The sequence below is a fragment of the Strix aluco genome, chromosome 5 (genome assembly GCF_031877795.1).
Source record: "Strix aluco isolate bStrAlu1 chromosome 5, bStrAlu1.hap1, whole genome shotgun sequence".
In the NCBI taxonomy this organism is placed as follows: Eukaryota; Metazoa; Chordata; class Aves; order Strigiformes; family Strigidae; genus Strix; species Strix aluco.
This window is the reverse complement of record NC_133935.1, coordinates 25524620-25546095: the sequence shown is the minus strand read 5'-3', so window position 1 is coordinate 25546095 and position 21476 is coordinate 25524620.

The window sequence follows — 21476 nt, the reverse complement described above, 5'->3', positions numbered from 1 at the left end:
TATGATTCTATGATTAGCAATGTCATTTAATGCATGTATCTGTTTGTGGAGCTAGTCCTAAGTGACCTTTGTAAGGGCCCACAGTAGGCATGTGCAAGAAATGAGAACTTAGCCAACATCTTCCAGGAATTAAACCAACATCTACACTAGTGCTTTCTCACCATTCCTTAACTTCATCTCAACAGAACAGGTTATAAACCTATGCCGCCCTGCCTTGTGTCCTTGGGTTTTACAGTTATCTTGAACTTTTGTTTATTAACAGTCCTTGCAAAGGATCAGTCAAGAAGAAACTCCATTTCTACCCCAAAGAATTTAGAAACTGCTGTGTTTCATCAAAAGAAACAACACTGACAGTTATTGCCATCCTTTGCCACTTTGCCAGATTCATCTCTGTATAGTATTATGGAAACTAGTGACCAAATGCACAAGTAAATTAACCCTGGGGGGAAAAAAAAGCATTTGATGATGTAGGATGTAGGATATCACTTCTCCCATTTTCTTTTTTTTGGAGAAGGGGTCTGAAGTTTCCAAGCTTTCTGGGCTGTTTTAATTTTTCAAGCCTGTAGCTATAATAACTGGCAGAAGTTTGTATCCTGTCTGAAGAGCAGGTTTTTCCTGGTTTTATGATTCTATTCATGACCTTTAGACAGAAAGAATATTACAACATATAATTATATGGAAGTGAAAAAAAAGGAAAAGCTTTGCCGCTTCACAGATAATTTGCTGTTGTTTTTATGTTCCCCAGCCTTCTAAAGAGCTTTTGTGAGTTGTTTTCTTGCCTAATGCTCCTGTAGTAGCTCTCCCTTGAGTTTCTTATCTGTCAGCTGAAGCATTCTAGATAAGGTTTATTTCATACACCTGACTTTTCAAGCATCTGTTTGTTGCTGTGCATGCAAACCTGTGAATGAAAGTGGCAACTACAATGCATTTCAGATGCAGCCACAAAAACACCTTATTTTATTCTGTTTTCTGTATGAATACAGGGTCATTTCTATCTCGTGCATCCTCAGTAGTTTAGGGGTAGAATGGTACTTTCAGTGGGTTTTTTCAATGAATATTTATCTACACAATAGCCTTTGGCAGGCTTTGAGACTCCAGAAGTTGGAATGCACCTACACAGATCCTTGCTTTAAAAATAACCCTCTCTCTTTTGAATGAGGTAAGAAAATGTATGCATTCACTGATCAGACTATGACTGATTTGTAGGCAGAGAAATGCAGTTACTTGTTTGCTGTTCAGACACATTTCAGAGCATGTCTATAAATTCTCCTTCAGTCCCCACAGTCCAGTGTATTATATGCTTTCTGCCTACTTTCTTCTGGAGCGTCTAGCTGTAGTGATTTGAGGTGAGGACACTGGTCAGTTCAAGGGCCTAATGACTGTTTGGAGCAATGGGTACTTGCCTGAGGGAAACCTGAATCCCTTTTCAGATTCCAGAGTGATGGACATGTGCTGAGAGCTTCTGTGAAATGAACATCACCATCAGCCCAGCCTTACTACAGTTCTGATTTTTCTCCCTTTCATTATATTTTAAATAAAAAAAAATTAAAGCAAGGGGAGACAGGGGACTCTTCAGCTCATAAATGGGTCTGTAAGGGATACGTCTATTTAAAAAAGCTATTTTTGGAAGAAAGTATGTGCTGTATGAGAGCTAACTTCAGTGACTATCCATTAGGCACACCATACCCCCCAACATTTCTGTAGGGTGTTGTGAATCAAAAGAGCATAAAACAAGGTGGTTGACCAGTGAAAAAGGTCATTTCCCTTTGACCTTTGCCAGTATTTCAACTATAGACCTTCGCCAGTATTTCAACTATAGACCTGTGAGGAGCTCTTCTGGCTTGGAGATAAGATTATGCAGGTGAACACTATCTGAAAGGGAGAAAAAAAAAGGCAAGCATTGTCTTAGTTATTAAAACATGAAACTAGCTTAGTTTCATCCTGTGCTCTCTGCTGACTCACTTTGACCTTCAACAAGGACTCTTTATGTTTTTCTGACTGTAAGAAGGGTGTAATAATATTTTCTGCTTCTTGGAAAATGATGTGAACATAGCGCAACATTTCTAATGCACTTGTATGGAAGATACAGTAGGACACAAAGTTCTTTTTCCACATAGGACAACCAGGAAGAGTTAGAACCACAATGTCCACAGAGTTGCAAGCTTCGATTCAGGATGTGGTATCCCACCCAGGACAATGCCTTTTTTTACTCCCCTATAATTGCATTTTTCTCCTGAAAGATTCAATCAAAATAACACAGCAATTCCAAGATTTGAGCTAGGAAAGAAAAAAACATAAATTTTGTCCTCTTATAAATATTTTGGTGATTTTGCTTAGAGAGATTCTGGCATCACTGTCTGATTTGGGGCAGTGTCTAGTCATTTGGTGTAAAACCCTTTTAGCGTATATTACGTTCAGTCACAAACCTTTGAGAAAAACAGTTGGCAAATGCTCAGTGGTACTTAACAATGAAAAGCCCTGGAAATGTCACTCTTGTCATGCTTGAGCCACTGATGAGGTTATCGGTCTGATCAAACAGTAGTAATGTTTCAGGTGTGAAAGGAGACACGTATTCTGATATGAGGGTTTAGGAAATTCCATGAACACGTGCTCTGTCTGTGTTTTTATACAGGAGGAGATGCTGTTCTTGGACCTGTCAGTATAATTTTGATTCCCAAGAAGGTTCTGGAGCAAGCTGTTTAAAAAGTTACTTTGTAAGTACCTAAATGATTATAAACTGATAAAAGAAATAGCCAACAAGGATTGTTGAGAATGGGTCATGTCAAACCTGTTTAATTTCTGCCTTTGGCTGGTTAAGTGGCCTAGTGGTGAAAAAAAGGGGATACAACTAATGTGCTGTAATCTCAGTCCCAGTGACATTTCTGCCACTTCTCCATGATATTCCCATAAGGAAACTAATGAAATACAGTGTTGATGTGGTTGTGAGAAGAAAGGTGTGCAATGTTTGGAAACTTGCTGTCAAAGAGAATTCATCAGCTCTTTTCTGTCAAATTACAACTGAAGTTTAGTTGTGCTCTCTTCTGGACTTGGCTCTGTTCAGCATTTCTCCTGACAGTTTGTAGAACCAAGGAGAGACTATGGTCATAATATTAGTAAACGGGAGTGGCATAGGTCCAGGTTGCAAGTACTGTGGACACAAACATCAGCATTCAACACATGCTTGAAAAATTAGAGAGAATCTGAAATCAAAACAGCTGAAATTCAGCAAAGACAAATACAAAAGTCTTCCTCCTTAGGGAGGAGAAATTCAGCAGACTAGCACAAAATTGGAAATTATTGGCTAGGCAGCATCACAGCAAAAGAGGGAGATTTTTCTGATTGGACACTACAGTATGATTTAAGATAGCATTTTTGTCTCCTAACATCTAAATGTGAAGACAGTGAAGCACTGGAACAGATTGTCTATGGTGATCATGAAATCTCCCCTGTTGGACATTTTTAAAGAACAAGTGAGACAAACATCTTTTGAAGATTTCCAGGTATCATTCATAGACAGTCTCTCTTTATCCCCTTGCAATTCTGGTGTTCTATGATCTAAGCTCAAGCTAGGTATATGTCAATAATCAGATACTGCTGAGGAAGAGATGAGCCTTTTATCTGACAATAAAATGTAGGCAGCAGTAGCAACTGTTTCATTGTTCCACTTTCTGAAGTAGTGATGAAGTCCCAGCTCTTTGTCTCAGCTGGAAGCAGTATTAGACACAGTTGAGGGAAAAGCACAGACAAATAACAAGCATGATAAGAGGTATAGAAAATGTGACTCAAAAAAAGGAAGGTGAAGGCACTGGATTGAAAGGAAAAGACTGAGAAATGGCACAGCAGCTCAGAAGGGATTGATGCAGATGGGGCAACTGTAAATTACTTTCTATGTCCATTTAGGGAAGAGCAAGAAAGAATCCGTTTCACCTTCACCTAAAAAATTTAGACAGGATATAAGGTAAGTCCTTCTATCTCAAAATGTGGCAGAGTGTTAGGGCATACTACCCAGGGGTATTGGTTTCTTAAAGTGAAGAAGATAGAAGTGTCAGGAATGGTGTCCAGATAATTTTAGCCTGCTTCAGTGCAGAATGTTGGATGAGATGATCTCCTGAGAGTCCTCCTAGCCTGCCAGATCTGTGAATTTATCTTTGGCAAGCATTCATTTTGGCATGTAGATAAAGTATGGGGAAATGGAGCCAAAAGAATATATCTGGAAAAATCACTGACTTTGATGAGTGCAAGCCCTTTCTGAAGAAAAGAAAACAACTATGTTGCAACATGCCACTGTCAGGATGATTTATAAACATCATTACTTTTATGTTGTTTTTGCAACTTATACCCTTCCAAACTCCTGTTAAGGCCTGAATTTGCTTACAAGGGCCAGGCCACGATGTAACTTGTAGTGTTTGTGTCCTGCTCTTTCTTATGCTTTGATAAGTCTCTTGAATTTTTCAGGACACCTCTTGTGAAGCTCTGCGTGAGTCAAAAAATGCTGTGCTTTCAAAAACAGAACACGAATCACACAAGACTTGCATTTGGTCTGCCAATATGGTAAAAAGTCAATTGGAAGCTCATTCTATTGACATAGTTAAATACATTTCTGGAAATTCTCATCTTGCAGATTTATTTCCAATTTGCTAAAATCAACTGGACTAGGACTGCTGCCAGAACATGCCTTAACATCAAGTCTTCTCATTCTCCATCAGCATCTGCTTAATTGAGGCTGTAGAGAAAGTGTCTGCTGCTTTCCCTCTGTTCAGTGGTGAAAAGAAACTGCCTTTGTATTTGATAAGCTGGAAAAAGTTGAAATATTTCACTGTTAGGTGGAAGATCATCCAGTGAATGTGAACCCAATAATGACACTGTTTCGTGTGTTTCTACATAGAAATCCAAGGGCAGTAGATACATGCTGTGCTCATTCAAAAGCCAAAGAAATTGCCTCCTTTTCTGTATTACTGTTCAGTTTCTGAGAAGCAAACCTGTTAGTGACTTTTCATTTTACTGTAATACCTGCAAAGATCATTTTTCTGGAGGAAAACCGATTTCATGCTGTATTACTGGACTTGTTGACAGGTAGAAATAGTGAGCCTCACCTTCTCTTTCCTTAGCAGGGAATTTGTTGAGAAAACATCCCTTACTGTTATGCAGTTGCATTGATGTTAAAAGAGACATAATGACTCTGGGATATATATATTTAAGGGTCTGGAGCACATGTCTTATGAGGAGCGGCTGAGGGAACTGGGGTTGTTTAGTCTGGAGAAGAGCAGGCTGAGGGGAGAACCTCATCGCCCTCTACAACTACCTGAAAGGAGGTTGCAGAGAGCTGGGGATGAGTCTCTTTAACCAAGTAACAAGCGATAGGACAAGGGGGAATGGCCTCAAGTTGCGCCAGGGAAGGTTTAGACTGGATATTAGGAAGTATTTCTTTACAGAATGGGTTGTTAGGTGTTGGAATGGGCTGCCCCATTCCAATGACTCTACCCAGTGGTAGAGTCCCCAATCAGGTTGACATAGCGCTTAGGGCTATGGTGTAGTTGAGAACGGTCAGTGTTAGGTTAATGGTTGGACTAGGTGATCTTCAAGGTCTTTTCCAACCTAGATGATTCTATGATTCTGTGATTCTATTATGGGTGCTGTCAGCTGTGGAGTTAAATGACATAAAGATGAAAAAGATATTAACAAATGTGTTAGCCAGAATATCCACCTTTTGTAAGATAAAGAAGGGATCTTAGAGCTAGAAATTCTTCCATTAATTGTCCTTAAAACTACACATTTCAAACTAGGCATCCAGCAGCTGCTGTTTCTCTACATGTACCGGATTTTCACCTCTGGAGACACTGAAATGGTATGCTGTGCCTGCACTGATGTAAGAGTAACCTTCTGAGAGAGGGCAAATGGTTTTGCTTCCAGTCCTGTCAGGTTATTTTCTGTGCCTTGTGCTTTCCACCTTCCGCATGAGGACTGCTGACCCAGTCAAGTCCTGCCAAACAGGGCTGCACGGAGCAGAGACAGGATGTGGCAGGAGAGGTGCTAGGACAAGGTGAAGGCAGCAGCAGTGGTGGGTCACCCAGGGAAGTCTTGAGGGGTGGGGACATGGGTATAAATACATTTACTGTTGCCATGCCCTGCCGCGTCTCTGGGCAAGGCTGTCCTAAGCCCCCCTGACCCAGCAAGGTGGAATAGCTGCCACAACCACCTAAACAGCTCCATCCCAGCAAGCCCTGAGCCATATCCTGCTGCCTACCGCTCACTCTGGGCACACACCATGGATTTCCCACCCCAGTGGAAGAGCTGAAGCTGGTGGGGAGGAAGAGAGCAGGGCTTTGGTTGGGTGGGAGAGAAACGTCAGGGAACTTCTGCCCTTTGGGAACAAAAATGTAGGCTCCCAGCCCCACCCTGGGTTTGTCCTGCGTGAAGAGGTACAGGGGGTATTTGCAGTGTTACTTGATGTATGGTTTTACCTGAGAGCCTGGGATCACAATACCAGATTTCCCTATCAGACAGACTTAAATGTATAAGGGATTAAGGCTTTGATTCAGGAAAAAATTTCAACAAGAAGTTGCGTCTTTAGCAGAAAAACACTTCAAGGGCTACGCTGAATCTGTAATAAACCCTTTTCTTTGATACTGTAAAGTCTCTGTCAAGAAAGGCAGATTTCTAAATGTCTTTAAGTGCACTGGCTTATGCAGTTAGAACAATAGAATAAGAAAAAATGCTATTAGAAGAGAAATTAAAAATATATGGCACTTATCAGAAACATTTTAAATGCATTTAAATATGGAAAGCTGTGTCATAATTCTTAATCAGTCACTACAAATCCGAAATTCCCATCAAATGCTGATGGGCATTTTGTCTTAGTGAAGACTGCAGACTCTGCCCTCCTAATGGCATGGTCTGATCCACAATCACAGTGCCTTTACTCCAGAGACTTCTAACTGGTTTACCAGAGGTTGGTTTTTTCCCTCTTCACTTTTTCTTAAGCTTCCTCTGTAGTTTTGAAACTTTGAGACTTCCTACTTTTATGCTCAACTTTTAGACACAACTATATATAACTGAAGGATAAACTTATCCTTTATACTCAAATCTTATTAGACACAACTATATGTAACTGAAGGATAAACTTATCCTTCTCTTTGACAGAGGAAGGTATAAACCAAACCAACTGGCTGGTACATAAAGCCAGAAAAAAAAAAAAAATTATGTCTTTGAGTACTATTATACATTGAAACAGACTAACATGGGACACAGAACATTCTATTCTAGAAGTTTTTAAATCAAGACTAGACCCTTTTCTGAAAACAGACTTTAACCAAAAAATGCATTAATGACAGAAATTGGATGAAGTTTAGTTGCCTCTGTTATGGAGAGGGTCAGATCAGATAATTCTAATTGCCTTTTCCAGCTTTAGAATCGCTCAGTGCTTTATTGAATGAGCAAGAGGGTGAATTTTAAGTACTCAAATATTTTAAATGGCAACTCCGTTGCATAATGTGGCACTGTATTTTCTCCTGCAGTATCTGATGAAATTGTTCCTTCCCAAAGATAAATAGGGAAGTATGTCAGTTTTCCACAGGCTCTTTAAAATGACTAATGCACCACTCAAAGGGGTCTTCTTTCTGTTTATTTCTGGCACAAAAATGATGAGGAACTCGTAAGATATTTTTAGAAAAATCACATTTTTGTAAAGTATGCATTATTTTCTGACAGCAGGATTTAAGGAGATGTCGGGGTCACCATTAGCACCTTATTTCTCCGTGCGGGAACAGAAACGACGCAACACCAATGTGATGATCAGGTCGTCCATCTTTTTTTATTTTTTTTAAATTCCTTTTCTGGTTACATTTATATTCTACTAAGTTCCGTACACGCACTCATCTATCTTCTAATAGGCTACAGGTCATCTACACGCGCTGTTCACGCACCTCTACAAGCATTTACATTGGTTAATTGCAATTAGCATGTAAAGCCCAAAACTTGCCAAAACTCCCTTATCTCATACCCTGTTTTGCTCAGACTTGTGTGCTTTTGCTGACCACAGGTGTTTCTCACTTATCTGCTATCTTGTGTGTTTTTGCCAGCCTTATTTTGCTGGCCTTGTCTTCGTCCTTGCATTCTTCTGTCTGCACTAACTTTCTCCCAGCGCGGCCCAGACTCCTACAAGGAGAGATAGTAATTACTCTATATGTATGTCACTGACATTTTGAAAGTTTACCTGTTGCTATAGGAGAAGAGATAAATAGCCTAATATTAATCTCATATTTCAGTGAAGAAGTAAGCATTTAAAAGCCTATGGAGGATGGATGACACAGTCACAGATATAGCTGTAGCACAATTCAAAGCGTCATTTCATATTTCTAACTACACCTTTGAAACAATGTGAATAGGTATTTAATATTAGGCCTGCTGTTTTGGGGGTGAGCAAACTCTGAGAGGTGCATTGAAGTGTTACACCACTCAAAATGCAAAATGCCTGGAGGGCTCTGATAGCTGCTCAAGTCTTTGGGGGATGGATGAACATGCCACATCTTTGTAGTCCTCACCATCAGTGTCCCTGGGGCTATGCTCTGACCAGAATTATAAAAATACCTTTCCTCTTATCCCCTCTTCCCAGTAGCTGCACAGGGGCCTCGGCTATGTTTGAGAAGTTCCCTGAATAATCTACAAAGTGGGAAGAAAAAAAGAGATTATATCATGTAGACTAGCTCTTGCAGTGTCTAAAGGTACCACAGCCAACCGTGGCCTCCAGCCTTTCCTCACAAGGGCCCAAGACATGTCCCTCCAGCCTGAGGTTCTCTCTGCAATGCCGTGTCCATGTTGCAGAACGCAGGTTCAGAAGGGACTGACTCCTGGCCCATGTTTCAAATGCTGTCTAGATCTGTTGCCAGGCACTTGGACATGCCAGCAATTTGATTAGTACCCATCTAGCAGGAAATTTTTATCGTAGCACAACCCCTCATCAGAGTACTCAAGTTTATTAGACGAGGTAGTATAAAGGGCATGGGGAGATTTGCAAGAAGAAGACTGGCTTGTCAAAAAGAGGGAGGATTCTCTTACTGAAATAAAGTTTCATTGTGCAAAGAAGTTGTAGGTCTGTTTGGATGTGACATGAGTTTAAAGATGGGGAATTCCCTAAGCTTTGCTTCTTACACAAAATGCCTTTGCAGGTAACTCCTCTGGCAGCCCAGTCCTTAGCTGGTCCTGCAGACTCTCTGGTAAGTTTTCTTCTCTTGATGTAATTAAAAAAAAAAAAAAAAAAAAAATTATCATTAGTTTGGGTAATTTTTGTGATCCTTTCTGTTTATTCCCTTTGGACACGGCTTCAGCTTTTTGAACTTCTTTCTAATGCCTTTCCTTGCTCTGCTGCCAACAAAGCTGGCTACCTTTTGAAAGCTGGCTACCTTTTGCCCTTTCTTCAAGCCTTTCTGAAAAGGTGGTATGTACTGGCACTGTGCCACCAATACATCATCCGTCAACAACCTTCATCTGGCTTGTAGGAACTTAATTCTCATAGTTGCCCCTTTTAATGCCTTTTTAAATGCTTCCTCATTTTTATACAGTTCCCCTTTCTGAAGCGGAGCATATCCATAATGGATATTTGGCTTCTATAAGTACTGTGCACTGCTCAGGTCCAAGTCAAGGGCTGCATCTTCTCTTATGAGCTTCTCCATGAAATGAAAGTATCTAAAAATTTGACCCCTTGTATTACATCCCACTATGATCTTAGCCCAAGGTACACAGGAGTAACTGAAGGCTCTACCAAATTTCTAGTCTTTACAGCCTCTGTGATCTCCCTCAGCATGGCAGAGCAGCAGAGTCACAGTGCCAAGGTGGGCAGCACCCATCTCCCTTGGGCCTGGGATTTCCTTCCACGTGGGTGCTTTGCTGCTCAGAGTGGTGGTTGGTTTGTTGGTGCCATTTGAGCCAAGAAGCAGGGCTGCACTCTCAGCAGTCTGTGCCACGTGGGTCAGGTGAGGGAATGGAGGCAAGTAACGTGTTGTCATTGCTGACAAATGTGTGGCAACATGCACATCTTCCAGGATCAACACTCACACGCACTGAAACTCTAGCCTATGCAGTAAACTCATGCAGCAGAGCTTCCAGGGGAAAAGGAGAATTGGAGTGGTCCTACTACATAAGCAGCTTTTTCTATATTACTTGGTAAAAAGGGGAACTCAGATTAGACCAGAGCTGAGGCTTTTATTCTGATAAAGGGATCTAGCTAGCCTACATTTAGTAAATGTTATTGAGCAAATGTCTCAGAAATTGTAGGCAAGATGACTAAGAAATCTGTTTGTTCTGGTGCATGTGAGGTCACCATTTGTGCACTGCAAACAAGGAAACAGGAGAGAAATAGAAGCATGTCTTATAATCACACTGAAATGTTTTGGACTAGGAAAGCTTTCTTGAAGGGGCAAATTAGTTAAGTGGCTGATATTTCCAGAAAATAATGCACAAACTCTTCTTACAGGTACAACTGCATTTCAGAGGGCAGCAGGAATAACAGAGGTGTAGGAAAGTCAGTTCAGCCTGTTATCAGCCACTGAAGGCAAAATGAAATAAATTACCTGTGTCATATTTTTAGTTTCCCTGAAGCATGGGAGCAGATTACAGAGTGAATGGAAGGGTGCAGTTCCTATCAGAAAGAGTGATTGCACATTTATCTGTTTTACAAACATGTGGCCAACTAATGGCACACCCAAACTCACTTCTGCCTCCTTTACCTAGTAATAGAAGGAAGTCTGAAGATGAAGCCTTACCTGCAGATCCATATTAAAATAACAGAAAACCATCACATCTGTTCTCAATCTTCTTCCTAAAATTTCAGACCCTGAAGAATCAATATCAAAAGCCCAAAACCAAGCTTTTGAGTGCCCATCATGTGTGTGATGTTTGTCTGGAAATGTGTCAGGACACCTGTATCAAATAAGTCTGCTCTGATGCAGTGAAGGGAATTTACCTAAAATTCCTGACTCTTTTAGAAGAGCTTCTGTGTAGCAATGACTTTGGGTGTATTTGTATAAATGCAGGAAAGAGAGCAAAACATAACAGTGGAGACCAATGCAGTGTCTACTTGCACAGGCTAGTTTTGAGGGCAGCCAGTCAGGTGGTAAAATGGCACACAAGAATGTAAATTGAAAGTACAGGTACGAGTTGCTTAAGTATCTGCTTCAGCAGCAAAATAGTTCAATTTTATGGTGTTTTCAAATCTGTGTGAGGGAACGTCAGCATCAGTATTTTTACCTCATCCCTGTGGAACTGCCACTGCAGGAGGAGCTGTCAGGTGCCCTCTCCAAAGGGGTGGATGCACAGGTATTCTTTTGCTCAGTAAATCTGAATCCCAATTTCATAGTTGAAAACAGAATGAAAAACTATTCAAGTCAAGCTGAATATTTCCCTTGATCCTGGGGGCTTCCTATCACTTCTAAACATTCTTTGAAGCCTCACAAGTTTCCACTTGAAACTGGGAAGGATTCCCTGTGGCATTGTTGTGATGTGAAGAGATGTTCAGGGCTTCTTGGCTCCAACCTTGAAAAAACAAATTTAGCAAACAAAGAGTAAGTCAAAAGAGAAACAATCTGTGAACTGCAGCAAGCCAGCATTTGTTGTGGCAACCTCTCACTGAGGTAATTCCTGCCTTTTAACTGACTCCTGTGCACTATATTCTTCCTGACTTGAAGAAAGAAGCTGCATAGATGACAAGACCCAGGCAGCTTCACCATGCAGTAACTGGTGAAGAGAACAAGTACAGCCATACAGAGTGCTTCCTTCTCACTCTCCCACAGTCCTACAAGACCAGCACAATGTTTCATTTACCTTTCTGGTGATATTCTCCTGACTTCAGTGGAGTCTTTCACTGGGCAGCAGTAAACATGCTTCTTCAATAGTAGCCCTATTTTTAACTAATTCTCTCCGAGGCTGGAATATGAGGAGCACCAGCTGAACCAGCATGGGAAGACTCACACCATGGGGAGGGATTGGGCGGAAATGATCAGTTTATGGATGCTTGATACCAATTTTGAAAACAAAGAATGAACATAAATTTATAACTGATAAGCAGAGAAAGTGTTTAAAAACCTGGGTGGGGTTTTACCCACATGGCTGGTCTTAGTCAAGGATTCCAAGAAGCAAAAGCATGAGGTCAAGTAGTAGCTTGACCCCACTTTATCTCCTGGACAGTGACAAATGGTGGGCTGGAAGGAAAATTGCTTCAGACACGTGCAGACTTTTCCACCATCTGAAATTTTACATTTAACTGGCTTTGAAGAATGTGGAATGAAGATGGTGTAGAGGATAATAATATATGCTTCAGTGACTTTCCCATAACACAGCAATAACAAATAGGTAATAAAAGTGACACAGACATTGACAAAATACAGACTATCCTGTTCCTTTCTTGTGTTTTTGTCCCTAAATATAACTCAATATTGTGGCCATGATCTTTGCTTAATGGTGACTTTCAAGCTTAAAACCAAATTGGGCTTGTGGCTATATATATACACACACACGCACACATGTAAAGGCACTCTTCTTTCTGACAGAGAAAACCTAGCAGAGGTAAAAATCCATTTTCCCCACAGGTTTCCTTGTTCAGAAATAATAAGAGTAAAACATCAAACATTTTGTCTTTACTGAGACATATCTGGGAAGTGTCAGAAATACTGTTGTCCTAGCTTCTCCCTGAAGGAGCTAGGGAATCTTTAGCATAAATATCTTTACTCCCAAATCTTTCTCCAAATATTTGTGTTCTGTTTGTTCTCAGTTACTGCTTTTTTTTTTTTTTTTCAGTGTAAGCCATAGCATGTAGCCTGAATTAAGCAGCCCTTTCTCTTCTCATATTGAATAACTAGTTAACCTGTGGCAGAGACAGAATTATTAGAATTCAGGAATTTTTGGATCCTCAAAATGTACCATCTCTCCCTGGTCCTTTCAGTTCCCTTTCCTGCCCCTTCCTTTGTCCCTCCCAACATTCTTCTCTGACATACTTTAAAACATTTCAAGTTAGAAATCAATGAACAGTGTTACGGAGAAAAAAAATTCTTTAGTGCTTTGACTATGAAAAAGCCTAAAGAGGCTTTTATTTCAAAGGTTTGAAACATAACAAAAACTAAAGCAAAGAAAAATTATTTTTAGGAGGGAAAAAACAATGGAGTGGCTCTCCTTCCTTCAGCAGGAGAAAAAAAAAAAAGCCTGCAATGACTTTTCCAAGATTTTTGTTTTTAATATGATTTTGTACCAGGAAAAGAACTAGTATGATTACCTCTAAAAAGGAAGATAAAAAGATTTGTTAAGAGGCCTTTTCTTTGAGGCAAACAGTGATCATTGGTGTAGGTGCATTATGAAAGGTCCTGGCGAGATGCACTTGGGGATGGTTGATAGTACTTTAGCCTCTGACTTCCTCGAGGCAGGGATTTAACCCTGGAGGAAAGGGAAGAGATGTGAAAACCTTCTGCTGTGTTGCACTGCAAGTGGTTCTCAGCTCTGATCTGGCAGCTCTTCCTTTGGGCAGGACAAGGCAAAGCTTGGAGCCAGTTCTGACAGTACTTGTGGCAGAGATTTTGAGATCCTGATAGCGTTCCCTAAAAGCAGATGCTATTTTGAAGGCTGAAGCACTCTAAGCTGCACAAGTGAACACGTGAATAAATGACAGAAAAAGGAGGCTCCGTATAAGGAGGCTGTGTGAGGAGACTTTCCCCCCTTGGCAGAAATCAAGCCTGATGATAGCAGCATTTTCAGATATTGCCCTGAGATGTCAGTGAAATGTCCCAGACAACTGCTTGACATCTCTGCTGGAACCTGGAGGTGACCGCTGGGCACAGCCTTTCTGTACTTTCTTTCCAGAAGGCTCAATTAACTCCAGCCGGATTTGTGGGAATCCTGAGGATTTTCTCCAGAGGAGCAACCTCTTGGAGCACAAAAACTCTTACAAACACCTGGAATTTCTGACAGCTGTATCATTATATCATATTTTTTTGTGAAACCAGGAATAAAAGAGAAATCTTTTGTGCTGTATGTGTTTCTTCCATATATCATGCTTTTAAGTCACTCATACTGAAAATTTCTGTTCCCTTCCTATGCTGTTATCCTGTACATTGCAGTTACTGGGGTCTACCTCTGGCTTCAACAAGTGCAGATACAGGTCTTATCTGAATGGCAAATCACATTTATTTGTGAAGTAGCTTTCTTAATGCTGCTTCTTCTCTCTGAGCCCACAAATGACTGTACTGGTTTTCTTATGGCCTTGTGGAGGGATAGAGGCAACATTCTTCTTTGTGTCTGAACCCTCATACTCAAAGTCATCACTTGGTTTGACCCTGCTCACATTGGTGTTAAAGTTCAGCTTTTTATTCAAACAGTCACTTGTATTCAGAGACTCAAAATATTCTGAACAGCAAACTCTACAGAAGCAGGGAAAGAAAAGGAAATCTTAAAAAGATGGACAGGGAGAAAGGTATCTTGAAGTAAAACTTGCTAGGCTGAAGAGAGTAAGCTTAGTTTTAGAAATGGAAAACTGTACCCTGCAGCCCAACAGTAAACCCCATTTTTCTGTAGGACTGAAAGGTGTCTGTTTTGTCCTTGCAGTTCAGTGTATGATCCAGTGATACTAAGAATGGATGTTTTCTATAATAATTGTACCTGTGTTTTTTCATGGTGCCTAGTTTATCTTTGAAAACATAACAAGTGCTACTACAGGCTTAAGAGTTTTATCACCTGCAGGGTCAGCCAAATGGGAGTTTTCCATGTAAGGAAACCATTTTGAGAGGTTTCCTTAACTCCAGTCTTCATCCAAGGCCTAGAGTTAAAGTGTTACTTGAACTCCTACCACAAGCACATACAAGTATGAGGCAGCATTATCTTCAAACAGCCCCCATCTTTATCATCAGCCAGATTTTCAGGCTGCTTCCTGGAGACACAGCAGGACTAACAGTAAGCAGTAGCTGTTACTTCATATCAGCTCTACAGTATATTTTGGAAGAGGTTGTAAAGCCATGGTTCGGAGAGGTTCATATGTCAAGAGGAAGTTGTAAGTAAACATATAAAGATGCAGTCAGTCTGCTTGAAGTGCAAAGTTCACTCTAGCTGGGCTTTAGGGTCTTCTCTGTATAGACACAACAGAGGTTCAAGTTCAGATGAGTACTTGGGGAGGTTTCTAAGAAGCTCTAAAGACGAGTGGGACTATTCAGATCCAACAATCTGATTTCACCATATTTCTAACTTTGATAACAGATTTTTTGCAAATACAAAACTTTGTGCCCACTGAACTCCAGTGTAATTCTTTATTTTAGAACAATTTCCTGGACAAAGCAATGTAGGTAGAACATTGCTTATCAGAACAACTGATAAGAAACCTCAAAGTAAATACAAGACTGTACTTCTTTTTCCACCAAACCACATAATTTATATAATGTCTGTTTTCAAAGGTTTGCTTCTGTATGACTGTTCATTCTCCAGACACAAAAATACTTCATGATACAGCATTTTGGTGTTTTTTCCCACTCAGTTCAAGCCATGAAGTGCTAGAAACCTTACAAGGCTGTTTTCTCAGAGCTCATTCCCACTCTAGACCAGGCATGCAAATGTTTGTGTGATTCTGCAGGATGTATACTTTTGGGATCTGAGTTCCCTGACGGAGGAAGTGAGTAACTCGGTTTGAGTTCAGTGGCAGTTACTCATATCCTGTGAGGAGACAAGTGGGAAGAGGGAAAGAAAACACAAGAGGAGGATCCAAGAAAAGAGATAGGGAGGGCGCATGGGAAGAAGATGCAATGAGAATCAGTGAACCCTCAGTGATAAATAGTCCTCACTTATTCTGTCTTTGCTAGCACAACACAGAGAAATTTGTCATAATCGTGAGAACACAAGCGGTAGGACAGTAAGATGATCCCTGATCGTTATAATTTCCTTGGGTGTCTTTTAACTTTTTATCTTTAGTAGCATGTAGAATAATATTACGATGTTAAATACAACCTCAAGTTTGTGTTCATAGACAAATGTTATATATAAGGGGGATGTGTGTCTGTGCATATTTATATGCACAAAGCTATAGTGGGGGATTTGGATTTTTAGGGATAAAGCTGAAAAACATGCTTAGGAGTTAACTCATTGCTTCATGCATTATTTCAGGTTTCAATCCTGACTTACCTATTGCTTTATGGATCAAATCTAGTAATAACTGTGTGTAATACTTGACAAGAAGAGAAATGTGTCACTCAGGAGTCTAAAGAACACTTGATCAGATACATTTGGGCTTGCCCGTTCCAGATTCAGGTACAGAAATGTTGGATTATGGAAATGGCCAACGGCCTTAGGCCACTGGTGACAACACATGACAGCTTCCTTTGAGGAGGCAGGAACCACCTATGTTTCTATAGTGCTACTAGTGCGCTCTCTGTTCCTCCAGCAGAAGAGTTCCTACAGCAGAGTGATGAAGGGGTTCAGTCAATGCCGAGGGAAAGCTGGGTGCATTAAAGGCAGGCTTCGATCATGTCTTTCCTGGCGTTTGGGGATGCTAAGGTCTGGCATTTTGGTTCAAGCTTCTGCCACTGCTAAGCGTTTTACTGCATAGTGTGCATGGGCCAAAAAACTAAGCTGGCTACAACAGCTCCAGCTGACACTAGCATTCTCTAAAAAAGTCTCTAGCTTGGATTCAATTGCTTGGGTCATTAATTTCTCCAGTAGGTCCGGGGGCAGACAGGGAGCATGATGAGAAGGCTGATCCATTGCTTCGCAGCAGAGGCAGTTCAGAACATGCATAACTTGGAGCAAATGGTATTGAACTAACCCCTCAGGTTGTGCCCATACATAAGTGCTGAATCAGGGCCATAAAGAAGGCTAAGTCTAATGCACTGTACTTAAAATGCTTCCTGAAAGGTTTTGAAACCCTCCAACATCAACTAACATTGTATTCTCAAGAAATGAGTTCATAATAGGTCAAGGCAGGCTTATTTTTATATTGTGAAAAAGTCTGAGGTACTTAAAAAAGTTCAGCAAACTGCTATCCTGCCATTTAAGGATACTAGCAATGACACCTGGAAAATACTGTGCCTAAAATCACAGGAGGGTAGAACTTCTAAATCATATTTTAGCACAGTTTTAAATCACTGTCACCCCATAACCCACTATACACACAGCATCCATCCAGGCTGGGAGGGAACTACAGGCTTACAGAAACTTGGACCTTCACAAGCAAAAATAAGTATTTATAAGAGAGGGAAAAAAAATGAGGAAGGGTATAGGGAGTGGGATGAAGATCAAAATTATTTTTTTACTCTTTTCCTTCTGTCTCCAAATCCCTTTGGCAAAGAATCCCGTTCTCCAAACCTTGACAATATGCATGATAAAGCCTGTGGCTAACATGTTTCTGATCTCCTCTGGAAGCTCCTGATTACAGATTCTCTGTCCTCAGATGGAAGCTCAGTTTTTTCCTGGAGACAGCACTGCTTACATAGCAGCACTAAGGGGTTTTGAGCAGCAGAGCCAGCTGCAAGGCTGATGGGATTTGAGAGGACAGCTGTGCCAGGTCCCTGAGATCAGAGAGCCTTTGAGGGAGCACAGGGAGGTGACCAGGGTGAGGGTGCCACTGGAGACTGACAGACACAGACAGCACCTGTCAGACACCCACAGACTGGTAGAAATATACTGAAGCCAGGCAAAAATGGGATGTAAAGAAAAGCTTTGCAGAGCGGATGTAGGAAATGCTGAGTTGAGGGGGAGCATTCATGGGTCTCTCTGCTGAGAGATCAAGGTGGTGAATCTAGCTGCCTTAGTTTAAACTTGATTTAAAGGTAGAAGAAATGATGGGTCACGGAGACAAGATGCAGAAAGAGTAGCTTAACAAGTAGTTGTGTGATGTCTGCAGTATTTTATTATGTTTGTCATCTATCAGTGAGTTCCTCTTCTCACTCTTTCTATATCCCATCTTCTGACACTCAGAATTATTTTGCTCTAATTACATACCGCAGTTTAGAATAATCATTTTCTTTTTCAGAGTGGTTGGAGACTATTTAGAAATATTCAAGTCTGTATTTCTCAGGACTCCGTAAATAGCCTTAACCCATCAGGGTACAGTCTCAGGAGGTGTAGGACAAACACATAATTCACTGATCAGAAGCAGAGGGTATCAGATTCTCCTCCATATAGACACCCATCCTGATTCTTAGGTGGCATACGATCAGCCTTAGGCAGAGAGAAGTTTTTAAAAGATGATATGGTGACCAGAGTACTCAATAACAAAACATTGTGCACAATGTTCACCTTTTGTTTTCTATTAACTGTCCTTTATTTATTTTAATTAGCTACCAAATCTAGCTAGCTGTTTCTAGTGGCTTCCTGGTTAAACTCTGTTACATGAGTATTTAGGTCAAGCTAGCCTACCATTAAGAGAGACAAGAAGAATTCTATCTATCTGAATGTCTGTGCCTGTGGAGTGAATCTGAGAACTCCCTGAAGCCTTTCAAATGTGATTATTCATCTCCCTGCTCAGCACCTGAAGCTATTTTTAACATTGATATGCCAAAGTAGGTATCTACAAGCCTATGTGATAAGTAAACATAGCAGACTTGGGAAGTCCACAAAACCCCTGTCCCACTGCCTCTCCAAAAACGCATTAATGAAAATGTTATAATTAATGAGAAATGTCTGGTCAGCTTAACCATTAACACAGACTGAGCTATTCAACCTTCTTACCAAAGGCAAACTTGTGGGCAGTTCTTGGGGGATGACATTTTCCTTGGGTGACATCATTCTACAATAATTTCTTGAAAATACTGTGATGAAACATGCAATGAGACAAGCATTCTGGCCTTTCCAGACACCTGTGAATCAGCCTAGACTGCTTTTTTTCCCTCCAAATAGAGACAGTTACGGAGCTAGTTTTCTGAAAGCTGTAGCAGTGGCAGAGGCACTAATACAAAGAGTAATTAAAGCATGTTGTCGACATATTCTGGTTCTCTCAACCTTACAGTCACCTGGACTCTTTGTTTCCCCAACCTATTCCCATTTCATAAGGTTAATTTATTGTATATCTCAATCATTTACAATATTAAGGCATTCAAGTTCTAAAAGCCTGATTGTTTCACTGTTTTTGGAGTATTCTGCTGTCTGCGAGCTGGCGGCACCTCACTGATTGGGTGGGAATGGGGAAGAAAATCAGCATCAGACTTAAAGAGGAAACTCTTTAAAAATACAGGTTTCATACTTCAGTCTAATGTCCAAAGCACACTGCAGCTTTGGACATTAGGTGTCCAAAGCACACTGCACCCTTGTACATCTCTCCCAGTGACAAAGGGACACACCTGCCTCATTAAACGCCTGTTGAATTACAGTAGACCCTTGTCCTTCCCTGGTCCTTTTATCCTATCATACTGCAGGAACAGCTGGCCTGTGGTGGAGACTCAGACCCTGTCTGCATTGGGGAGCGCAACTGATATGTTGCTTGAATGACTTGCACCATCCTTCACCATGACATACGCATTTGCTAACCTCCCCAGTAAAAAAGACCAGTTTTGTCCAAAGCCGACATCATTTCACCTTGTGGCTGGCACAAAATGAAGTGGTAACACAGTTCATTGGGTAGATCTACTTAAAGTCACTGTAATGAAGGACAAAAAGGGAAATCCCTTCCTACTGCTCTGAGGCAAAATGCTGGGTTTGAATGGACAAAGAATAACTCCTGTCCCTCCAGATGAGGTATTGGTACCAGAAGAATGCTTGCCGTCTTCCTTCTTTGTGGATAATCAGAGCAGTTTGTTTTAAGACCTGTCCTAGCAATTACTTCAAAAACTAAATCAACTTATAAATTACCAAAAGAAGGTAATACCAATGTATACCTTTTTCACCAGGTAAACAGTATACATCTGTTAAATACAGTCAAGCTAATCTCATCCCAAGATCTGTATAAGACCCATGGCATTTATTCCATCGTTGTCTATCCAGTTCCTTAATATTTCGTTTTGACTTGCCAGAGAATCTTGAGATCAAGTTGACAGGACAGTCTCTTGTATGAAAACCTCATTTCAGAGAAAAAGCAGGTGAAAGTATGGCAAAGCAAATAGCAGAGGTAGTCAGAGCCATACTTGTCCATTTCATCTGAGCCACAGAAAATATTTGTCTGTCCCTTTATTCCAGTTCAGAATCAATGTGTCTCCTGTCACAAGATGCTAAGCAGATATTTCACTTGTTGGGACACACCATTCAACTAAATGGGTTATTCAAGAGTTTGATTATCAACAAGGGACTACTACATTCCCATTTTTTTTCTGCAATACTCTTGCCATCCTTTCCATCCCACACAGCAATCCTTTCCTTGTACATCCTAAGTCCCCATCTAGCCCCAAAGTTTACTATGTTATTATATTTGATCCATTTTGACTGAGAGGGTTTGAGATTTAACCTTAGGCTACTTACCTTCCAGTACAGAGCCCTAACTTTAGGGTTACAGACTGTTCTAGAGTGGTGACTCTTTGCATCCCTTTTCTCAATGGAGTGCTTTTACTCTGTGTATTCATCTGTGCAAGGACTAGAAGCTGTGTCTTTCCTCCTCCCCTTGGATATATTGACTTGTACTAGAGTATGAACCACATCTACATGTTCTGAATTTGTCTTTAAGGATTAACGACAATTTGAGTGATTCCAGGCGAGGGGGAACATCTCTGAGAGAAAAACCTGGCATGGGACCTCAAGAATGTTTTACAGTGGTGCATAGCGTATCCCCTGAAAACTGTAAGCAAAAGTGACCACGAACACTTTAAACACAGTCTCTACTATAGACTATTTTACTTCAAAATTATGTTCTTCCAGACTAAAAGACTGACCTGAAGATGTGCTCTCAAAAGACTGATCTGAAGATTTTGAAAGAAAGGAATCTAGCTCCTGGGGACAGTCCAGGGTGGTCACAACAAGGAAGGGTGCCTCCTTGCAACCAATTCTGACACACTTCTCTCCTCAGCATACATTTACGGAGGGTTAAAATATCAGAACAATGCATTTCTGGCAAGTGCAACAGCTGGCTCTATTGTGTCTGATATAGGAGTTCCTGAGTATGTCAGGATTATGAATCATAAGTAAAAGAATTAGAAGTTCTACAGTGCACTGCCTCCTTGCAAGCATTCCAGTGCAGTCTTGCTCTCCCATTTCTGGGAAAGTACGTTCAGTTGACCTCAGTGTGGTATGTAATAAATCTCTGCAACAGGCTGTTAATACCAAAGAGGTCAGGTTTTGTGTGTAGGTTAGATCAGAAGTACCATAACAAGGACTAAACACACAATGAAAATGAAAGGAGCTGCCAGGGTGAGCAAGACTAATTGCACACCACCACATGGTATTTAGTTCAGAAGCATCCAGTCACACAACCCCAAACACCGAAACCACAGAACATCTCACACCACAAGGCTATAGCACCAAAGACCAAGAGCCACAAATACTAGAGTACCACAGGAAGCATGCACAGGTCATCAAGGGCACTGTTAAGGTACCCATTC